This window comes from Pithys albifrons, chromosome 2 (genome assembly GCF_047495875.1).
Source record: "Pithys albifrons albifrons isolate INPA30051 chromosome 2, PitAlb_v1, whole genome shotgun sequence".
NCBI classification, from domain to species: Eukaryota; Metazoa; Chordata; class Aves; order Passeriformes; family Thamnophilidae; genus Pithys; species Pithys albifrons.
In genome coordinates this window covers 112938490-112953517 of record NC_092459.1, presented here as the reverse complement: position 1 = coordinate 112953517, position 15028 = coordinate 112938490, and the positions used below count along the sequence as shown (strand labels likewise).

Genomic DNA, 15028 nt, shown 5'->3' with positions numbered 1-15028 from the left:
TGAGCTTGAAAATTTACTGTTTTGAATTTGGGGATGTGAGCTTTCCTGCCTTGAGATGAGTCCTGCTGAAGGACATGTAGCTGCACTATTGCTGCTTCAGCCTCTCCACAGGAGTCCAGGAGCTCCAACCCAAACTGCAGAGTGCCCTACAGTTACAGAGGATCCACAGGAGATCCTGGGAAAGGAGGGGATGCATTCTGTTCCCCCTCTGGATACAGCAGTAAGGATTGTGTGTTAATTTTACTCCTTTAAAAGTCCCTCACAACCTGTTTTTCATACAAAGCAATTGTGCCTTTTTACCTGGTCTGTGCCAAGAAGGAAATGCAGCCTCTGGCTTACGGGAGCAGTGGTGTGTGCTCATTACAATGTGCTGTTCCTCAGACAGATGAGGGGTCCAGGTGTTTTAAAAACCCATCAGCCTTCCAGTGCCAATTCTGAGGGGTACTGAAAGGAGAAACTGCTCCCAAACAGTAGATTTTCAAGGTGAGAACATGTGCAGCTGCTGCCTGAGTCAGCTCATGAGAAGATGTTTCCTTACAGCAAAGTGGGACAATGAAATCTGCTGTTGAACAGGTGGCATGCAAGCCTTTGGTGTCAGTTTGCCTTCTGCCCAGCAGGGAAATGCCCCAGAGATGCAGTGCCCTTGAATATCTGTTTGCTTGACCTGCACCTGCTTCCAGGAGGGAAGGCTCCAAAGCTGCTGCTGCTGCTTCTGCAGCAACCAAATGATGTTCTCCCCAGCTGATAATTTCCCTGTTACAGCTGTTTGTGTCCTGTTGCTTTGGCTTTTCATGCAATTAGGGTATCAGGCTGCTTGTGAACCATTTTTATGCTGTGTGTTTGCTGCCAACACTTCTGGCTCATCAGGAAACCAGCCCTTCTAGCACTCATTAGTGACAGGGAGCAAACCTCTGCCACTTCAGTCTTCTGCAGTCACCACAGTCAGACAAAACCAGTACTTACCTGGTTTGGAGGAATCAGAAATATCCTTTGCTTATCTTGATTCTTATTTCACAGAATATTCAGAGTTGGAAGGAACCCACAAGGATCATCAAGTCCAGCTCTTCAGTGAATGGGATGGAACCCACAACTGACAAGTTCAGTGGTTTACTGAGGTCAGAGTAAAGGTTCCTTTTGGGGCATAGACAGCTTTGAAGTTACAACAAGTTGTGTCTGCACAGCTCAATGTTTAAAAGAGACATCCTATCAAGTCCTTTAGTCCTCTTGGGTTTGGGCTGCTGGCCATGCAAGAAACACTGAGGGCAAGTTCTAAGATGTGGTTCAGTGCAGAACTGTGAGACACTGGCTCTCAGCTGTGTTACTTGATGATTTGTCTTACTTAGGGCTTCTGGGTAGGAAAAGAGGGGTTGGGCTGTTTTCTGAGTGCAGGTATTGCAGGAAAAAACCACCTGCAGTAATTTCAATGTGCCTGAGACCCAACCTGTGCACAGACCAACTGAAATGACTGCAGAGTTTCACAGCTCTCTGAAGGAAAACAGCATTTGCTGGAGGCAATGGATCAATCTTCATGCAGATTTCTGTCCATAATGGTTTTCTTACATCTAATGTCCAGGTCCTCAGACTGGTATATATGGATTTGTAAGAATTTCTGGGTAAGAATTATCCTTATGTGAACCTGTGGAGTTCTTTACGTTTGAGCATCACTCCTGTTGCCCGAATGGTGGCAGTTTGCATTGCAGAGATGGGGTCTCATTTCTGAATCCTCTTTCTGGGGGGGGGGGGGGGGGGCGGAGGGGGGCTCTTTCTGGGCAGGCCCTCATGGCTTCAAAGATCCCCCAGGGTTTACATTTGGAGCAGTGCCTTGGGAACTGCTGGAGACCGGCAGAGCTTTACGGGGAAATCTGCCTGTTTGCATTTGTCTGCCCTCAACAAAAGCTATCAAGTTAATGCTAATTTAAATTCTCACTTAGGCATCTGTAGGTATAATTGCATAAAGCACTGTGCATTAAATTACATCCACACATGGATTTGGAATCAGAGGCTTCAGAAAGGCTACATATGTCAGCCTATTTCCAAAATACACTGGACACTGAAGATTCAAAGATATTATGCACCCCCTTTTTGCCTGGAAACAATGATGTCAACTTACCCTGGGTTTGTTATACTCCAGTCTCAGTTCAATTCCCACAGCTCTCCCATCAATGTCATTGGGAAAAATGGCCCTTAATATTTTATGAACCATTTTACTGATGGCTCCAAAGTCCATGGATTGCACAGTTTGGTTATGGTGGGTAAATAAACCTCACCAATGCAACAGAAGCTCAGCTGTGACACCCTGTAATGAATCACTACAGCTGGAGTCAGGCAGGATCCTGAAGGCAAAGGCAGCCTAAAACCTGCATGGAAAGCAGAGCTGGAGGGCAAGTCTCACCTGCATATACCTTTTCTTAGGCTTCTAGACTCACAGTTTGGGTTTTGTTGTTGTTTGTTTTTTACTTTATTGTTCAATCTTTGTAGTGTTCCCTCAAGGAGAAACAATTACTGTCACTTGGAGCTCCCAGGGAGAACCCAGTGTGAGTGTGTTCCTTGAGGGCACAGGGGGACAAGTGTCTGCAGGGCCAACCTGCAAGGGGGGAGATTGCTGTTGTCATTGAAAACTTCACACTTTGCCCTTGAAAAATTGCAAATACCTAGTTCTGAGTCTCACATAACTTTCTGCTCAGCCTGTGCATGCTGCTCCCAGTGCTGAGCTGTCTTAACACTGTATTAATTTCTTCTCCTCTGTGTGCATGGGTAGAATTGAAATCTCTCTTGGGGAGGAAATTTGTTCCAAGTAAGTTCCAAAATGATCAACTGAAGAAAATCCTGAAATGTTCTTTCACTTGATTTAATAATCCCTGCCAAGTCCATATGGATGCCAGGTTTTTAGCCTGATATTGGAGCTGTGCCTTGACGATGGAACTGTCTATACATGATCCCCCCTTCCATTTTGGGATCCAGTGCTGATTTCACCCAAGTCCAGCTAGAGAGCAGTGATCATAAATAATACACCATGTTCCTGTGTGGTTCATGAAAAATAAAGAGTAGGTTTGGCCCAAGGCAGGTGCTGTGGTACCAGTCAGATCCTGCCTGCAAGGCATGGGATCCTGGGCTCTCTGGGGCAGGAGATGATGTTGCCAGGATCTGCTGCTGGGCTTCACTCCCAGACCCTCCATTAGAGGATTCTGAGGGTTATCTGGCTTCACTGGCCAAAGACCCTCTGCTGAGGCACCTGCTCTTCAGTTTCTCCCAGCTCCAATCAACTTTCACAACCTGATTCATTTTTAAATCCTCTGATATTTGAAACTGTTCCCCTACAAGGCCTTCTCCTAAATCCCAGCTCTTCAGAAGGCCCCAGGAGGACTGTGCTTGCCAAGGGTGAAGCTGTTCTGGGCTTGTGGGTGATGCCTTTTGGAGAACAGCAGTTCAGAGACATGCTCTGCTGATTCTGCCTATTGCTTTTGGAGGGGAGGAGTGAACTGGGATATGATAAATCACTAAATCTTCATTTCCAAATCTTCTTTGGTTGGGAAAAGTGTGCATAAACCCTCCTAAATAGTTTCAGCTTTGTACCTCAAAATTTCTTCCAACACACCACATCACTTCACTCTGGAGTATGGTGTCTCTTAGTACCTTAGTCTTGTTTTCTTTGGATATTTGTTCACATTCCCCATATATTTGGGGCTCTCTTTAAAATTCTGATACTGAATTTTTTCTTTGCTTTTAGGGGAAAAAGCAAAACAAAAGACAAACAACACAAGAAGCAGGTTGCCACATGTGACTCAGTCCTGAGAGGTACAAGAAGAGCTTTGGCTGGTGGTGGTGCTGGAGAAGAACCTCTGCATGGCTGAAATGAGCATCCCATCCATCCCCTCTCCACAGGTGGATTTAATGGGTTCTGGTGCCAAGAGGGTCTAGGAAGAGCACAAGTCCCTCATCCCAGGTTGGATGTGCTGTTCTTAAAAATGTGCTCTTTCAGCTCTTGAAGACTATAGTTCTAGATTTATCCTTGCATTCTCCATTCTTGGTGGTTCTGCTGCGTTCTCATGACCTGCCCTTTCTCCTCCCTTTCCTTGCCTTCACTCCCCACTGGGTGACGCCTGAACAGCTGCAGGGGATGCAAATCAGGTGCTTCTCACTTCGATGCAACTCTGACACTGCAGCTTTAAACCTGGCCCATCTCTCCCCTTTCTCTGCTCACAACGATGCAGAGCAACACGGGGAGGAGAGCTGAGGGGTTTATCTGCTGCCCTGTTTGATGTTTAATACATGAGGCAGAACCCCAAGCACTTGCTCAGGATGTCAGGGAAAGCCGCAGCAGAGCGTGTTTGACAGCAGCACAGTGGCTACATGACAACCAGGATCAATCTGATCTGTGGGAGGGTTTAATACCTCGAGCAGTGACACCGTGACTGAGCCAAGCCCCAGACTGAGCCTAACTTAATCCCTGCTCTGTGTAAAACCTCTCTCTGTGCTTTCCAGAAGCTGGGACAGTTGGAGAGGTTGCTCTCTATGAGCACAGGATGGCAGCTGTGTGCTAAAACTTGCCTCCCCGGTAAGTGATGAGGTGAGGAGGGATTTAAAAGCAAAAAAACCCAAAAAACATTACAGTGTCTTTGTTAGTCTTTCAGAAATAAATCAGAAGAGGCTGCCTAAACTGGCTCCTGGTGACTTGTGGTTTGGTTTTTTTTAATAAACCCCAAATGCTTTCACTTCATGAATAAATATGCTATGAGGAGGGCTTCAAAGGGAAGATGACTAGTTAATATTTGACTTTCTGAAAGGTCTGCATACTGCCTTGTTTATTCCCACTAATACTTAATACAGACCATTACTAAGCTGTTGGGTAATTGTTTATCAGACATCAGCCTTAGGAGTGGATTTGAGCAATGACACCCCCGAACCAGGAAGGAGAGAAAGGGGTTAAGCTGAAGGCAGGAAAGGGAAGGCAGAAATAAAGCAGCAAACAATTGGCACCTGGGCTCCATTGAAGACTAAAAGTGGAAAAAAAATGGCTTAATTGAAAAATCTGCCTATTGTGTGTGACTGCAGCCTCCAAGGGAAACAAACAAACCCATTCAAAGGAAGGGGAAAAAAAAAAGGGCAAAGAATTAAAAAATCCTGTGCTGTTATGCAGACTTGGGGTGTTTAACTCTTCCCAGCCCAGGGCTATGGGTAGAAACATTTTTTGTTACCAAACCATCTCCCTTGTTAAACCATTTAGTTGGATAGAATAATTTAGTAATTTCTTAGCTTTTCCTTTGGGCATCTTCTGTCACCAGCTGGAGCTGCTGGGGGATCCCAGGGCAGCACTGGATGTGTTGGAAACCCTGATCATGGTGGGGTGAGTGGAGAGATGATTCCTGATTTCTGTTTCACAGGTATCATAAAATACGGATCTGCTTTCCCACTCACCTCAGGGTTGTTTGGGAGGTCTCCATGAGTTTCCTAGAAGTGTTTTCAGTACTTTCCTACTTTAACTGTAGTAACAACGTTCTCCAGAGTTCACAGGTTGCAGTACGGGTTGCACAGCAACTCAGTGAGGGCTTTTTTTGCTTCTTCAGAACCACTGACAAGAGCCTGGGAACCCTCACACGTTACTCCTGGACCTGCTGCATAGTGAGGACAGCGCACAGCAACAAGCCTGGGGCTCTCTGGTATGTGGCACACATCCCTTTATTGGATTATCAGCTTGGAATGCCTTATTTGCACAGGCCTCACCAGAACTGCTGCTTTGACAAATACTGGATAAGCTGTCCCAGTCCCTTCCTTGGACAAGCAGCTTTTCAGCAAAAGCTCCTAATAGTGCTGTGTGGATGAAAGGTGTAGTTTCATTGGATTATCATGTCCAGTTATATTTTGTGGAGCACAGAGGTGCTTCAACCCAGTTGTTTGCCATATGAAATTCCCTGATGGCATCAGTGAGTGTCACCTGGAGCACCAAAGGCTCTGGGCTTCAATGGAATCTGAGCCCCAAGTCCTCAAAGAGGTCAGCTCTTCCCATAACACTGCAATGTTCCTTGTGTTGTGTATTCTTCCTCTTAACTTTTGATTTACCTGATTGCTGAACTGCTACTTGTGCATTTTTATGTTTGAAAATGAGTGATTTGCAGGCTTTTTAAATCACAGAATAGTTTGGTTTGGAAGGGACCTTAAAGAACATCTGGTTCCATTCCCCCTGCCTTGGACAGGACAGGGACACCTTTCATGTGACCAGGTTGCTCAGAGCCCCATCCAGCCTGGCCTTGAACACTTCCAGGAGTGTCTCTCCATGTTCAAACTTGCTGTTGAAAAGCCTCATGTGGGCAGTGTCAAAGGCTGAGGATGAAGCTAATTTTAGACTATTCATACTTGAAAACAGACAATTTTCCCTTCCACATTTAGCCAAATGAACTTAAGGATTGGGCTTGTGGGCTGTAAGGTATCTCCAGCAATGACTTCATTAGGTAGGGAACTCCATTGTCACTTATTTTCTATAATTCTTTTGATGGCATAGTATTTCATAAAATACTTTAATATGCATTTTTGTATCATGACGTTGTTTCAGATATTTTTTATCATATGAACTGTAAGATATTCTTTTTGTTCTGCCTTTCTATCAATTTGTCCTTGGCATTGCTAAAGCACTTATGCTGGTTCTGAGGTTTTAGTGCATGAAGCAGCAATGGTAGAGGGTTCCTTGTATAAAAAATTTCTTTAGCTGGTTTTGGATCTGCAGCATCTTTGTGATGTTGAGGTATTTGCTTTAATTCTGTTCTATTAAGCTCGCAAGCAGTGGTGTAATATGAGAGGATCAGAGATCTCTGTGCATGTGCACTGATGGGCTGCTGACCTTGAGGTACTAAAGAAGAGTCTATCCTGTGCCTGAGCCCCAAAAATATCTCCACAATTTTGCCCAGGAGTGGTGCCACTGCTGTTAGAGCTCTTGTATAACATGAGATCTGTTGGTTTGAGCACTTCTCAGAAGCTCTGGGTCTCAGGTTTGCCTCATGCAAAGCACCTTCATTTTACACAGCACTATTACATCTTAGAGCTATTTCCAGTGCCCCAAAGCTGCAGTATCTTGTGCATATTTGCCCTCTCTTGTCTAACAAGTGCTCAGTTATGCGGTGAAAAAGGGTGAAGCTCTAAGAGGAGAGTCTCCTGCTACCCTAAATGCTTGAGCTTGGGGTGGTGGAAGGGAGTTCCTCTGAGGTTTCTGCTGTGGTCTCTCCTGCTCTGTTTGATGCCCTGATGGTTGGGCTGGGTTGCTGGAGCTTCCTGTCCTCTAAACAAGCTTCTAAAGGTGCCCTACTTGTTTCCCTGGGGATGTTCATACTGGGAGCAGGCAATGAGCACAAAGGTGGTCTGTAGGGAGGAAAAAGGCTTTTCCATGGAGAGGAGCTTGGCTAAGGAGATCACTGCTCTTCCAGAGAGGTAGTTGCTGGCAGTCCTACTCCAAGGAGACTTTTTCTCATCTGGCTTTAACAGAAAGCACATACAGCATATGTTTGACTCTCAGCATTACAGAGATAACTGATTGTGACGCCCTTTGCAGACCAGCCCCAGGCCCTGCTCTAACATTATCTCTTTCATATTGTTAACAAAAATAATAGTGCCAGTGTGGGAGGAGTGAGGACACATGGCTGAGAGAAGAGTGGTGGTGTTTGCCTGATGTTTTACCCTCAGCAGCACTGAATTAGGGCGGTACAGCTGGCAGAGGTGGCAAGGCTGCCGTGGAGCTGGAAGCCTGGCTCGTGCTTCCAGAATCATGGATTCTGTCATGTCACACATGCAGTGGGTTTAAAATCAGGTCCGTTACTATGTATGCTCAGCACGGAGTTGCTTCATGTCTGGGAAAGCAGGGAAGAAGCCCAGGCATGAGAGTGCAGGAGTGGTGAGGGATGCAGTGCCCAGGCACAGATGGGAGGGGATTAGTTGTTGGCAGTACCACTCACCTGCCCTACGATTCACTCTGCCTGGTACCAGCAGTCCCTTAACAGCCAAGGTTTTACCTTGAACTTCCAGGAAGGCACCCTGTCGGGAGGATGATGGTACTAGAAAGGCTTTTAAATAAATCTATCTGAGCTTAGGATTCCACAAGAAAAAACACCAACTTCATAAATTGGCATCTGCTTTGGCAGCAGACACAGCTCACCCTGGTGCCACTTCATGGAGGAGGGAAAGGGGCAGGAATGAGCTTGGTGTGGAGGAAAGAGCTCAGCACCTGATTAATATTGCAGAGAATATAAGCAAGTGCTGATTTTGTTGCAGGTTATACCAGCCAGTGTCCCATGTGATCCTGTAAATGCTTCTGTATCTGCTCTTTGCTAATTCATTGTTCCTCTCAAAACCCAAATAAATGGAAAATGTATCCATTTGCTATTGTACTTATTTGCATTAAAAGTAAGGGATTCTCTTAGGATGTGGCAGCAGCACACAGCATGCAGCCTGAATGTGGATTATTAACACCATCTATTTGGCCGCAGCTTCAGAAAAAAAAAAAAACAAAAAAGATTTAGGGTTGAGCTTATGGGTAAAGCACACCACAGGGGTGCTCCAGCCCCAGGAAAGCACACTCAGGAAATTGAACTCAAACCTAAATTTAAGTCATGTTTTAAAGAGAAGCCCAAAGGTGTTAAGACATAGAAATGCAAAAGTAAGCACCCAAGTCACCTTAATTCTGCCCTGAAGTAACGTTATGAATGGAAACATCAATTTGGGATTATTCTCTTTCATTATTTAGTCTCCAACTAAATTGACTTAGTCATGGTTGCTTGGCTAATTAGTGATGGAGGAAGAATTAAGGCTGTTAGCTTCAATCATAAAATTAAAACAAAAACTCTGAAAACAACCTCACTTTCCAGATCATGGGGTTTGACTGCTCTTACTCATTCCCATCCCCAACATGAAATCACCCTTGATGCTCTCTTTCTCTTTTACAGCACTTTCTGGTGTGCTAGAGCTTACTAAAGAAAAACATGAAAAATTCATACCAGAGGATTCTGAGACATAAAATTGTTATGGATTACAATAGTTGTCTCTACTTTTTTCTGCTTTTGGCATTTTATGACATGTCAAGGTTTAGGGAGCTGTTTTGTCTTTAGCACATACATTAGATGGCCAGGAGACTTACATTGTCTGCTCTGCTTCACAGAGCCTTCCAGTCTGCTCTGCTGTGCTCTCTGTGGGGAATGAAGGGCTGTTTGCTCTGCAAGGCCACTGTCTCAAGTGTGTCTCAGCAAGGTGACCAGCCAGACCCCTCCCAAGGCACACTGCCAGGTGGCTGCTGCCTCACTCTCTGCAGTGGAATCAGAGCTCAGGGCTAAAGAGAATCATTTGGGGGGGCATAGGAAGCAGACAAGAGTCTGCTGTTGCTCATCTCCTGCTGGGGCAATGAGCTGGAGGGAGACAATGAAGCTTCAAAAGCCTTTTGCCCACCCCATTCCTATATATAATTCATGCTGTTGTGTAAGTAGAAAAGAAGTTCCTGCCCTTGATAGACAGGAAGCAGATGTGACTGGCTTTTGGACCTGTCAGCGTCAGTAACACAAGGTGGATATTCAAAACTTGCTTGGCACAAGAAAGTAGGAGTCTCTTCCCACCTTGCAGTTCATCCCTATCCCTGGAAGTGTTCAGGGCCAGGCTGGATGGGGTGTTGAGCAACCTGGTCTACTGGAAGTGGGGTTGGGGTTAGATTAAGTTCCCTTACAACCCAAACCCTTCTGCTCTGAAGCCTGTGGGCAGGAGCAGAGCTCTCTTCCCCCAAGCCCTAAATTCATGGCCTAAGGTGTTTTGCTTGTCTATTAACCCTCATAGGCTTTCCAAGCACTTTCCTAATCCAAGTGCTGCTTCTGAATCTAAGTGAGCACCTGCATCTTGGCATCCTTGGGCAGGCAGGGCGTGGTTCTTTTCACCATTATCTGAAGAACCATTTCTTCTGGCCCCTTTTTGAATGTGGCTCTTACTAATGCCAGTCAAAGGCATCTCTTTCTTGTGCTGAAAGAGAGAGTGAACAACTGATGTCTTCACCTGCTCTGTGTTGTAGCTGTTGAGGGTTGGGGTAGGACTTAGCCCTGGGGGCAGGAAAGTGGGCTGCCACTGCCTTTGACCTCTCATTGTTCTCCTCGAGGAGCTACAGCTGTGGAAACCAAGAACAAGTAGGGCTATAGCATTTTGACAGCTGCTGTTGACGGGGCTAATAAATGGGATTTTTAACTGCTTCCTGGGAAAAGTCAAAATGTGTTTCATACAGGATGTGCTGCATAAAGTGTGGTTTCCCTGAAAAACCCGTGGCTATAATATGGAAGTTAAATGTAGCAGTGCCATTGTGAGGCAGGAGAGTTTTACTCCTGGTTTAAGTGCAAAACTTCAGTACAGAATTAAGTAGGGCACTGTAATCTCCCTGCAACAGGTTACTAAAATAAAAATTTCCAAGAGCAAATGCTGAAAAAAATATATATGTATTGAATAAGTTCAGAGAAAATGTAGCATTTTATCATGAAATAAGTTTAGTATCAGTTCATCCTCCTTGAGGTACAAGCTGCTGGAACTGTAGGTTTCATAGAGACTCTCAGCTTTCCCTTTTCTTTAGTGTTTTTTGAAGTTTTGGTGGGTTTTTTGGCAGAAATGCAAGTTTCAGGAGACACGGAGAAAAAGCTGAAAACGCAACCCAAATGTATGCTTGGAAGTCTGAAGCATGTCAGAACAAATAAAAGGCAACTCAATTGGTTATTTCCATTTAAGTCGCAGCACTTTTGGAGGCTTGTTTTGGCACGATCAATTAGCTCCTCTGTGCTTTTTCACCTTCCACTGAAGCAATGGGAGCCTTACAAGTGCTGTTTTATAATCCTCAAACAACCTCCTAATGCTTTCGTTTCCCATCAGTTTGTTGCCAGGCACAAAAGGGTTTAATAACAAAATGATTAATGACTCTATTTAAACAGAGCATTAGCCTAATGACGTATGAAAGTGTAGCAGAGTTGTTAGCTCATGTACAACGGTGTTCCTTAAAGAGCCACCGAGGTGGCCCGGCCTGGTGTCCGAGCTGGTTCGATGCTCTCCCTGCAGATTCCTCCTTCCTGTCAATCTGGTGAACACTCATGAGGCACACGGCAAGCTCTTGCTCTGTGCCCATGGCCATTCCCAGCATCCTGGCAGAGCTGGCAGTGGGAGAAGAGACCTGGATAGCAGGTGGCAACAGGATGTCCACATCAAAGGCTGTGATAAATTGCACGCAGCCCACGGTGTCAGTGCAGCCCGTGTTGCTACATCCCTTCTCTCCTTATGGGGCTGTTCCATCTTGGAGCCCTTTAATTAAAGTTTTCCTGAACACTGCCATTATCTGAATTGTATTGTGATTTATATATATACATATATATATTTTTTTTTCCAGAACAGGTGAATCTTTAAGCTACTTTATCCAGCAGGTTTTTTCAAAACACCAGTAATTAAGAGCCAAAAGCACAGTGGAAGCATTTAGAAATCTGGCCAGCAGTACATGCTCCTGTGGAAGCCACCCATGCTGTGTATGATCCCAGTGTTTTCAGCCAACCCCAGCTCCTGGGGACTGGGTTAAACTGGCATGCTGCAGCTGGGCTCTGCTTAAGCCAAGCAGAGAATCCACTTCACACCTTGGAATCAAGTCCTAGATTACTTTTTCTCCCAAAGGCTCAAGCTGGGAAACTCAAGAAAGGTAAGCAATACATGAAAATAATGATAAGATCTAGTAACAGCACTACAGTGATCACAGTGTTTTGCAGTATAATGTTCTCTGCTTAAGAGCAAGATTTAATTTTTGTTCTAGTTGTGTTTTGCATACTTGGGGCTTGGTGATACCACGGGTATCTGGTTCTCTTAACCATTTCCAGTCAGCAGTCATTGGCATAGCCTTGACCCTCCTTTAGTATTTTCTAGTGGCTTTGTTTTCTAATGGTCCCAGACACACAGCCATTGCCTGGGAAGCAGCAGGACCTTGATGCCACCTTTCACCCTTCCCAGAGCAGGAGTTGGTTTGAGGATCCTCGTCGGTCCCTTCCAGCTCAGGATATTCCTTCATTCTATGGTAACTCAAAGAGCAGGGCTTGTCCAACAGGACTATGCCATTGCCACATGTATCTTAAGGGCTGTCTAAGAGAAACAAGGCTTAGTGCATGCCCAGGCTCATGTCTGAAGCAACCAGGATGGCAGAGTTTCTGTTGAGCCCTGCATCTTCTGTTTTTACTGGGAGTTGCTTCATTAAAGACTCCCAGCTGTGATGGTGTTAATCTTCATATGAATGAGAACTCACCTGACCTCCACTTGAAACCTCTGCTACTTTTCCATTATCGCACACTTAGAGGAAATCAGATATTTTAGCCAGTGCATTTATAAAGATTATGCAGGCTACATCACCATTGCAGAGAAGCTTTTCCACTGCACATTTATTTTTCTTCATTGCTTCTAATGAGTATTTGGCCAAGGAAAGCTCCAGCTCCATTTTTAATGCTACTTGTCCCTGGGTGACCAGCTAAGAAATACTTCACCTGTCATTCCACAGTTATCCTGTCTTCACCCTAAATGTCTCACTGCTGGATGAAAGGGTCTCTTCTGGTAGATTCCCATGCATCCTGACAAGTCTGTCAATCCTGCTCTGCAGAGCGTGTGTCCAGCCCGAATACCTGATGACAAATGAACTATGACTGATACTCCCTTCATGCCCAACAGCCATTAACCCTGCTGGAGTTTTTCTGTCACGCTGAAGACTATGGGGAGGATGGTTTTCAATCCTTTTATACCTAAAACACAGCTATTTATAGCTTGACTATTGTACAGGAATGGTGGGAAGTGAATCATCAAAGATGTTTTGATTGCATGAATAAGACTCAGTTTCAAGTTTATCCTAATGATGAAAATATTCTTCCCTGGAGATGCAAGTGTCTTCTCCTGCTGCACTGGCAGCCCTGCACAGCAGGGCTTTGCTCCTTTCAGGTCTGGCTAGCTTAGGAGAAGATCTTCATCAGTGATCTGGTGGAACACCTCTAAGCCAAATTTGGCATGAGGGACAAAGTAGTCACTCTTTCCCATTATATCATGGATTTTTCTAGCTGAACTTAGACCAAACCTGCAGACCACACTGTCCTGGAAGGAAGTTGTGCCTCACTGGCTGGAATTGTCATCCATGGGCAGAGGCAGCTTATGTGGGCAAGGCTCCAGCACTTCCCTAGGCTCTGCTTTCTGCCCTGCCTCTGCCATCTTTATCATCCTCCACCTCAATTTCCCACTCACAAAATGTTACCTTGAGCAGCCACAGCCCAGCCTGGAAGGAAAGCCCATGGCAAGGAGCTGCGGATGGGGAGCCCTGGGGCCACCCCAAGGAGCTGACACAGACACTGGGGATCTGAGGGGGTTTGCTGCCAGCTGAGGCTTCCCGGCACTGATGCCTCATTTTAAGTGTTAATTTAGACAGGTATGTGCTGCCTCCCTCTAGTCCTGCTTAAAAGGGAATAAGACTTTTCTCCTCGTGTTGCAGAAGCTGAGATGTTTCAGTCTGTAGCATGGGTCCTGTACAGCAGATTATATCTGATGGCATTCATTGCTATTGCCTATTATGCTCTTTGCAGTAAGTTAATAGGACCCCACTCTCAGAAGAGATCAAAAATGGGCTGCTTTAACAAGCATTAGCATGAAAACTTGTGGGGAAATCTTGAGGGAAGCAAAAGAGATGCACAAGATCATTAGAGGATCTTCTCCTTCCCCTACCACCTGTAAAGAGCCTCACAATGAAAGCCTAAAGGGGAGTCTTTAATTAAATAGACCTGTTTATATAATCATAAAAAACATAAGACCCTCATCTGGTATTTCCTGCCATTGTCCTGGATCTCGGTCATCTTTAATCCTTAAAAATGTTTAAGATACTTCTGCTGGAAACAAGGAATACCAGGTAGCTCTCCTTTTCCATCTGTTACCAGGTGAGACACACCTGTATCATACACATATATAGTGCTAAGCTGGCTTGAATTGCAGCCCCCACCATGCAAGGCAAACATCTGTGATGAACCATGTCCCGTGCCAGGTCCAAGATACAAACCAGTGGCATTTCTACATATGAAGAAACATTTGTATTGAATGTGGGTTTGGGGTTTTTTTCCACATTTCTGTGGAACCATGCTCTTTGCATGCAGGCTGCCACACGCTGATTAGCCCAGTTTTATGCTAAGAAAACCTGTGCTGGTGGTAACATTCTTCTGCTTGCCTGCAGAAAAAAAAAAATCCATTTTTTGTTACTTGGAGAATTGAAAATCAATGTTATTTTTTACTGTTTGGAGCTCAGCTATAGCAAAACTTGGGCCAAAATCTCTGCAGGTGTAAAGCAGTACAGATGCTCTGGCTGGAGGGTGCTCATGCCAGCTGAGCCAGATGGGGTTTTTGCTTATTTGATCAAATTAAAGGATATTTGCATCTCAGACCAAATCTGACAGAGATTTCTAAGCAGGAGCATTAAGGATGATACAAATCATGTATACAACAACTTATTAAATAATAAATCAGGCTTGTAATGCCAGCACAGCTCTCCAGCCTCAAACTGACCCCAGGATGTGTTCTGCTCCTTATGAGGTAAAATAGGGCTGATATTTGCATGGTGTGAGCAGTGATCACCCTAAAAACTGAGACGGGCCCAACTGTTTGCAACAACAAGGAGCTCACCCCATTTGCTCCAGTGGTTACTAGTCCTATACCCTGAGGGCACACTGATTATGGAGACCAGGTTGTGTAACTGATGGGAGCCTGTCCTGACTAAGGAGGGATGTCCCCTGTGGGTATCAGTCCAGTCAAACACCATGGGGTTCCTTATTCCCACAGTGTCTCCATGCCCTTGCAGAAAACCAGCCTCAATTTCTTCCACTAACCCAGATGAGCAAACTGGACTTTTCATCATATCCTTGAAACACCAAATAAAAATTGCACTGTATCTGCCTGCAGGTGATGAGTACAATTATATCCCCCCTGCTGTTTTGTTGGAGGTTTTTTGCCCCCAAAGGGAAAAGCATCTTTCACTGCAGAAAAACCT

The 15028-nt window shown here is 45.1% G+C and overlaps 1 long non-coding RNA gene across 1 annotated transcript in view; it reads left to right on the top strand.

Annotated features, from left to right (window-relative positions):
• Nucleotides 1-11720, top strand: part of LOC139685373 (uncharacterized) — a 39674-nt gene extending 27954 nt beyond the window's left edge. Inside the window, exons 4-6 of the long non-coding RNA XR_011700098.1 lie at nucleotides 3728-3943; nucleotides 5565-5657; nucleotides 11375-11720. This is a non-coding gene — a long non-coding RNA (uncharacterized lncRNA). The remainder of the gene's footprint in view (nucleotides 1-3727; nucleotides 3944-5564; nucleotides 5658-11374) is intronic.
• The last annotated feature ends 3308 nt before the right edge of the window (nucleotides 11721-15028 follow it).